The sequence below is a fragment of the Chiloscyllium plagiosum genome, chromosome 34, assembly GCF_004010195.1.
Source record: "Chiloscyllium plagiosum isolate BGI_BamShark_2017 chromosome 34, ASM401019v2, whole genome shotgun sequence".
In the NCBI taxonomy this organism is placed as follows: Eukaryota; Metazoa; Chordata; class Chondrichthyes; order Orectolobiformes; family Hemiscylliidae; genus Chiloscyllium; species Chiloscyllium plagiosum.
In genome coordinates, this window is record NC_057743.1 from 39503831 (window position 1) to 39512411 (window position 8581).

Consider the following 8581-nt stretch of genomic DNA (forward strand, 5'->3'; position numbering starts at 1 on the left):
CCACAGAAATGTCTGTCTGTACATCTGACTAGAGAGTCCCCCAACACAATCGATCGCTTGGAACCCGACGAACCCCTCATTACATTAGAGCCTGTCTTGATAACAGAAACTTGGCTGTCTGTGCTATATTCCCTTGAGAAGTCATCACCCCCTACTTTCTCCAAAACAGGTATACTCTTTTCAAATGGGGATAGCAACAGATGACTCCTGCACAACCTGCCTACCTCTCCTGGAGTTAACCCATTTATCTGACTGTATCTGCAGCTTTTCTCTCTTCCTATAACTGCCATCCATCACATCCTTTTGCTCTTATACATTCCTCATTGCCTCCAACTGTCACTCCAACTGATCCAATCAATATGATTGGATTCACAACCAACGGCATTTGTTGCAGATTTAATCCTCAGTAACATGTAAACTGCGACAAGAAGAGCATATCACTCTACTAAAGGCCATTTTTGCTTCTTCCAATCTACAGACCCAGAAAATAGCACTTATTCCTATACAAAATACTGGTCCAGGCTAAAATAACCCACTCTACTCACTATTGTGCATTTACGGCAACACTGTACTTAAAACTATTCACTTATCTGTTTCTGTGCTGTGACCTCTTCCAAATAGGTTCCTCCAAGATCAGTTGTGAATTTCGCTGTTCGTTAAGTTTTCCTAGACACACTCCAATGTCCAGTGATGCATGAATTCAAACAGCAAAGACAGTAACTGCGCAGGTTCACTGCTATGTCAGTTAGCAGTGGGTTTCACTCTCTCTCTCTTGCACTGACCTGACCATGTGCTGCCTTTGTCTGTCCTTCTCCCTTTTCAAAAGTGTCGTTGTTTTGACTTTTTTTCTCCAAAGTTCCAAAATAATTCAATAGTCTATAAAACAGTAATTGCTGCTTAGGAATTCGAGAAAATCACCTCTAACATCTAAAATTCTGCTGATGCCTGCAACATCCCAAATGCGAGAAATTCAACTGCAAAATTTGCATTAGTTGGGAAACTACGTTGACACTCTCCTCTAATTTACAGATTGGAAAACTAAATTTAGCAATCTCACTTCTCTTTGCTAGTCTATTACTTATTGTACTACAATTTTACTCTTTCCAGCAGAGGAAGATTTTTAAAAGAATACCATTGACTAAGAACTTGATATAGGTTTGTTCACTGAGCTGAAAGGTTCATTTTCAGACGTTTTGTCACCATACTGGGTAAAATCTTCAGTGAGTCTCCAGACGAAGCACTGCTGATGTTTCCTGCTTTCTATTTATATGTTTGCCTACATCCAGAACCTCAACCTGAGCTACAAATCTTCTCAAAATTCGTTGACTAAGAACTCTCAAAACTAGGATCCTCTCAGGGTGCAGAGACTGACTTCTCTGGGCCTGGACCAGTGATAGGTCAAGCCATCCAGGAAATAAGGGAGGGCCCCAGAGACCTGGATTAGTGTTGAGGTCAGTGATCTGGACCAGGTGACCCCGCCTGCTCATACAGCTCCTAACCTGGCCCCCTCACAAGAAAGCGCTGGTTTGTTGCAGATTATCTTACCCACCCCAGCCAAACACCAGGTGCTGTGCACATGAGGATCACCTCCTCGTGGTGCCCAGTTGACTTGAACTAGTTTGGAAGGGGATTAGCCTTCTTTCTGGCAGCCTCTGACTTGTGCTGAGGTTAACTGATGAACAATGACATAAGTGTCTGGTCTAGGACAGGCCCCAACCACTGTGGGTCACATTAGTTGGCTTTGCACTTGGAATAAAACAGAACATGCAGAAAAAATTCCAATTCACGGAAACTAACTGCATAAGTCTTTAAAAGTTTTGAGTCCCCTGCAAAATAAACTTAGACTGGAAATAACTGAATGACAGGAAGGTGATTGATATTAGATTTTCTTAGAAGTACGGAATATATTCACAGTGATTCAGCAGCGTATTTTACAATGTATTTGATTTTCTTTACTAAACTACAGTATAGATGCAGTGGGGTTAAGGGAAAAAAAAGTTTAAAAAGTAAGCTTTCTGTATAATGCCAACATTATTTGAAACTTTGCATTCTTTCCACTGCAAATATTGTGGATTAAGACGGATGTATTAGAACCAACATCAAGTCTGAACAAAATGAACACTGAACATAAACAAAGGGAAAGTATCCTGGATGCTGGAGAACTGAAATAAACATAAATATTGGAGAAATTCAACAGACCTGTCAGCTCCTTGGGAGAGAGAGAAACAGAGTTAACATTTCGAGTCAGATGTGACTCTTTGGAACTGAAGATAGGTGAAGATGAGAGGGATCTTACGCAGTTGAGAAAGGAAGGGATGGGTCATGTGGAACAAAAGGGAAGGACAGGGAAAGACTGGAGGGCAAGTGGGGGAGAGGGGTTAGTTGTAAACAGGGCTTAAAACATAAAACAAAGTGAATAGCGCAAGTTGTGGAATAGGTGTTAATAGCAAAATAAAGACTGGTTCTGACCGAAAGCAAAATAATAAAAACACCGAGGGAGCAAAAAAAAAGCAAGATAGAGGACAGAGTTCATGGTCAATAGTTGCTGAACACTATGTAGATACCAGAAGGCTAAAATCAGAAAATGACCGTTCCTCCAGTGTGCACTGGAACACTACAGCAGGTCAAGGGCGAAAATGAGAATATGAGAATAAGATGGTGCATTGAAGAGGCAAGTGACTGGCAGGTCAAGGTTAAGCATGCAGTCTGAGCAGAGTTGTTCTGCAAAGTAACCACCAAATACACATTTGGGCTCCCCAGTGTGAAAGATCATAATCAGCAAATACAGTGAATTATCTTGAAGTACAAGCAAATTGCTGCATCACTAAAAAAACTGTTTGGGGTCTTGGACAGTGAGGAAGGGGATAAAAGAGCAGGTGCTACTCTTCGTATCATTGTATTGGATGTCCTGTGGAGGAGGAACAACATGCTTTTTTTTGGTGGGGGAGGATGAGAGAAGTGGACCAGGTTGTTGTGGAATAGTTCCTGAAGAGTGCAGATAGAGTGGAAAAGATATATTTGGTTTTGGCAGACATTTATGTACATCAAAGTTATAAATCAGATTCATACAGATGTACAGCATGGAAACAGATCTTTCGGTCCCACTCGTCCATGCCGACCAGATATTCCAACCTAATCTAGTCTCAGTTGCCAGCACTTGGCCCATATCCCTCTAAACCCTTCCTATTCATATACACATCCAGATGCCTTTTAAATGCAGTAATTATACTAGCCTCCAATACTTCCTCTTGCATTTCATTCCATACATGTACCACCCTCTGCATTAAAAGATTGCCCCTTTCACCTTAAACCTATGCCTTCTAGTTCTGGCCTCCCTCACACCAGGGAACAGACCTCGTCTATTTATCTTCATCGATTTATTCACAACATCCTTCCGATGTGAAGGAGACCATAGTTGCACACAATATTCCAAAAGTGGCCTAACCAATGTCCTGTAGAGCGACATGATCTCCAACTCCTATACTCAATGTTTTGACTAATAAAAGAAAGCATACAAGATACCTTCTTCACTATCCTATCCATCTGCGACTCTACTTTCAAGGAATTATGAACCTGCACTCCAAGGTCTCTTTGTTCAGCAACATGCCCCACGACCTTACCATTAAGTGTATAAGTCCTGCCCTGATTTGCTTTTCCAAAATGCAGCACCTCACATTCACCTAAATTAAACTCCATCTGCCATTCCTTGGCCCATTGGCTCATCTGATGCTGATCCCATTATACTCTCATGTAACCTTCTTTGCCTTCCACTACACCACCAATTTTGGTGTCATCTGCAGACTTACTACATCTATCTCTTATGTTCACATCCAAATCATTTATATAAATGACAATAAATAGTGGACCCAGCACCATTGCTTGTGGCACTCACTGGTCACAGGCCTCCAATCTGAAAAGTAACCTCCACCACCACCACCACCCTCTGTCTTCTACCTTCAAGTGAGTTCTGTATCTAAATGGCTAGGTTTCTCTGTATTTCATAAGATCTAACCTTGCTAACCAGTCTCCCATGGGGAACCTTGTTGAAAGCCTTACTGAAGTCCATATAGATCACATCCACTACTCTGCCCTCATCAATCCTCTTTCTACTCCTTCAAAAATTCAATCAAACTCATAAGACATGATTTCCCACGCACATGTTGACTATCCCTAATCAGTCCTTGCCTTTCCAAATATATGTAAATCCTGTCCCTCAGGATTCCCTCCAAGAAGTTGCCCACCACTAATGTCAGGCTCACTGGTCCAGAGGCTCCTGGTCTTTCCTTACCACCTTTCTTAAACAGTGGCACCATGTTAGCCAACGTACAGCCTTCCGGCGCCTCACCTGTAACTATCGATGATACAAATATCCCAGCAAGGGGCCCAGCAATCACTCCCCTGGCTTTCCAGAAGTCTATAGTACACAATATCAACTCCTTGGCATTTACCCACTTTTATGCATTTCAAGACATCCAGCACCTCCTCCTCTGTAATATAGATTTTTTCAAGATGTCACCATCTATCTCCCTGCATTCGATATCTTCCATATCCTTCTCCACAGTAAACATTGATGCAAAATAATCATTTAATATCTCCCCTATCTCCTGCAGCTCCACACATAGGCTGCTTTGTTGATCTTTGAGGGGCCCTATTCTCTCCATAGTTACCCTTTTGTCCTTAATGTATTTATAAAATCCCAATAGATTCTCCTTAACACTTTTTGCCAAAGCTATCTCATATCTCATTTTTCCCCTCCTGATTTCCCTCTAAAGTATACTCCTACTGCCTTTATACTCTTCTAAGGATGCACTCGATCTCTCCTGTCTACACCTGACATATGCTTCCTTCTTTTTCTTAACCAAAACTTCAATTTCTCTAGTCATCCAGCATTCCCTATACCTATCAGCCTTTCCTTTCACCCTAACAGGAATATACTGCCTTTGGACTCTCATTATTTCATTTTTGAAGGCTTCTCATTTTCCAGCCGTCCCTTTACCTGCGAGCATGTGCCCCCAATTAGCTTTTGATAGTTCTTGCCTAATACTGTCAAAATTGGTCATCCTCCAATTTAGAAGTTCAACTTTTAGATCTGGTCTATCCTTTTTCATCACTATTTTAAAACTAATAGAATTGTGGTCACTGGCCCCAAAGTTCTCCCCCATTGGCACCTCAGTCACCTGCCCTGCCTTATTTCCCAAGAGTAGGTCAAGTTCTGCACCTTCTCTAATAGATACATCCACGTACTGAATCAGAAAATTTTCTTGTACACTTAACAAATTCCTCTCCATCTAAATCCTTAACACTATGGCAGTCCCAGTCTATGTTTGGAAAGTTAAAATCCCCAACCAGAACCACCCTATTATTCTTAGAGATAATTGAAATCTCCTTCCAAATTTGTTTCTCCATTTCCGGCTGACTATTAGGGAGTCTGTAATACAATCCCAATAAGGTGATCATCCCTTCCTTATTTCTCAGTTTCACCCAAATAACTTCCCTGGATGTATTCCTAGGAATATCCTCCCTAAGTACAGCAGTATTGCTATCCTTTATCAAAAACGCCATTCCTCCTCCTCTCTTGACCCCTTTCTATCCGTTCCTTCACATTTGTATCCTGGAACATTAAGTTGCCAATCTTGTCCGTCCACACTTCTGTCATTGCTACAATATCCCAGTCTCATGTCCCTAACCATGTCCTGAGTTCATTTGCCTTCCATGTTAGGCCTCTTGCATTGAAGTAAATTCAGTTTAATTTATCAGTCCTACCTTGTTCTCTGCTTTGTTCCTGCCTGCTCTGACTGTTGACTCACTCCTTTTCTCAACTGTACCAGTCTCGGATTGATCGCTTTCCTCTCTATTTCCCTGGGCTCCCCCCCCTCACTAATCTTACTAGTTTAAATCCTCCCAAGCAGCTCTAGCAAATTTCCCTGCCAGTATAATAGTCCACTTCCAATTCAGGTGCAATCTGTCCTTCTTGTACAGGCCACTTCTACCCTAGAAGAGATTCAAATGATCTAAATATGTGAACCCTTCTCCCCTGCACCAGCTCCTCAGCCATGCATTCATCTGCTCGATCCTCCCATTCCTACCCTCACTACCTTGTAGCATCGGGAGTATTCCAGATATTACTACTCTCAAGGACCTCCTTTTTGAATTCCTGACTAACGTTCTATATGTTCTCTTCAGAATCTCATCCTTTTCCCTTCCTATGTCATTAGCTACAATGTGTATAATGACCTTCTGCTGGTCCCTCTCCCCATTGATAACATTCTGCACCCTCTCTGAGATATCCTTGAAATAGCACCAGGGAGACAACTCACTATTCTGATTTTCTCCTGCTGGCCTCAGAAATGTGTGCCTGTGCCTCTGACATACCCCTCATTACATTAGAGCCAGTCTCAATACCAGAAACATGGCTGTTCGTGTTATATTCCCTGAGAGCCATCTCCCCCTACATTTTCCAAAACAGCACACTTGGTTAAAATGAACCTGACACCAATCCATATAAAGAGACAAAATTCTGTGGATGCTGGAAATCTGAAATACATACATAAGTTACCGGAGAAACTCAGCAGGTCTGGCTGCATCAGTGAAGAGAGAAATAGAGTTAACGTTTTGAGTCAGGTATGACTCTTCTTCAGAACTGAAAAGTGTAATTACGTGTTTTTTAAACTTTTATATAATGTATAAAAAATGTTTGTTAAATTCCAGCACCTTTCAGTGCTAAAGAAGTTATTGGATTGGAAATGTTAACTCTGTTCCTCACTGCACAGATGGTGCATGACCTGCTGAGTTTCTCCAGCAGTCACTGTGTTTGTTTCACATGAGGAGGCACTTAGACAGGCGATAAAAGAGCTTGATCAAAGAAGTAGGTTTTGGTTCCTGCCTTGAAGTAGGGAAGGGAGAGGTGGGAATACCAAGAGGTTTAAGGGTTTTACATCACTTGGTAGCTGTCCCAGCTCAGGGAGGATTTGCTCATAATTTTCAATAAGCAATACAACTTGTGTTTATGCAAGACAGTAGACCAGCAAGGGTATGTTGAATTAGACATGTGAAAGATGGTATAGAATGTGGCTGAGCTGAGGAAGGGGCAGGTCAGGGAATGTTAAAGAGGTGGAAATAGGCAGCCCTAGCAATGCCGCAGATGGTGATCATTACCTCACCTCAGAGTCAAATAGAGCACCAAGGATAAAAGCGGAAAAGACAGATGCTAAACTACTTTTGGTGACTGCATAGCTCAAATGAAACCATTCAAGATGAAATTAAGTATGAAGCCAGAACAAGTCAAAGCACCAACTGATCCAGGTCTTTTATACCAACCACATCAGGAAGAGTAAACATTAAACAGAATCAAAACAATCAATTGGGAACATAAACTTTGAAACTTAATATTTCCTTTCGAGGTAATGTGGTTGACTGCTAACAGTATGGGATAAATGCCAAAGTGCAAGGGCAGATAGTGAGCCAGGTTCACCATCGCAATAGACAGGGATTTACTACAGTCAGGGCCTATTTGGCAATTTGGGTATTACATTCCTTCCACTGAGCCCCACAGTTTGTATTCTGATTATTCAGGATAGGTCTTTCATCATCGTCAGTGACTGGCAGCTAGGCTAAAGGTTCAGTACAGTCTATTTACATGTTAGGGTACAGATAAGGAGGTTTACTTAAATAACAGAAATATCTCCCACATTGACACATTGCAAAAAAGGTTCAGCTGTCACCTCTCCATCCAGTTCACCTTCAGGCCCTGTATCAATGCTCTTCAGGTCCAGTGTTTACATGTGGGAACCTACATCTAATGTATGATATTACCAACATGCTTTGATGGGACATTTTTAAAAAAATGTAAGCTGATAGCGTCACTGTGACATAAAAAAGTATATTCCAAAGCATTGTACTGTAACCTAAACCCATCCAGCCAATGTCCTGTCCAAATATAGCAAACAAGAATTTTTAACACCGTGCATCCATTGTTTTCAATCCATGAAAATTAAAGAATAGAATAATATGGCTGGGGGTGTATAACTTCCCAATATCCATTCCCAACATCTGCTCAAAGGATCAAATGGAAACTCTCCTCTCGGTTGTGTTGTGACATATGCCTCTGTCTGTCACTTTAGGGGAGGTACAAGAATGTCCTATGAACACACTTAATTTACCTCTGCTAACATTATCAACAACAATTTTCCAGTTTAAAAGCTCCACAAAAATCAAAATATCAATGTTTGAAAATAATTCAATCAATCACATTTTCAACTCTCAAAGACACAGCCACAGGAGAAGTCATGTTGTGATTTTGCAGCACAATGTGTGACCAGTGTTCCTAGCTCAGTACTGGGAGTGCACTCTCTGTGAAGCTGCCAATAATGAACCAGATTCCCAATAACACTACTGAAGAGAAATCCAATGTCAAAATGCTTCACAAAATAGGATTCCTTTTCATCATTAGATATCAAAATATAAAGGAAGCCTCTGTAACAGTGAAGTATGAAGTTCGGGAAATACTGCAATGTTGTCAGACTCACCTCCTGTGGAGTGAGAAGTTCCTTTCTTTTTCCTTGGATTGTCATATTATTCTCAT

At 41.3% G+C, this 8581-nt stretch overlaps 1 long non-coding RNA gene across 1 annotated transcript in view; it reads left to right on the plus strand.

The window, feature by feature from the left end:
* Window positions 1-8581, plus strand: part of LOC122540450 — a 123328-nt gene that overhangs the window by 81549 nt on the left and 33198 nt on the right. The gene's annotated exons all lie outside the window — the stretch shown is intronic.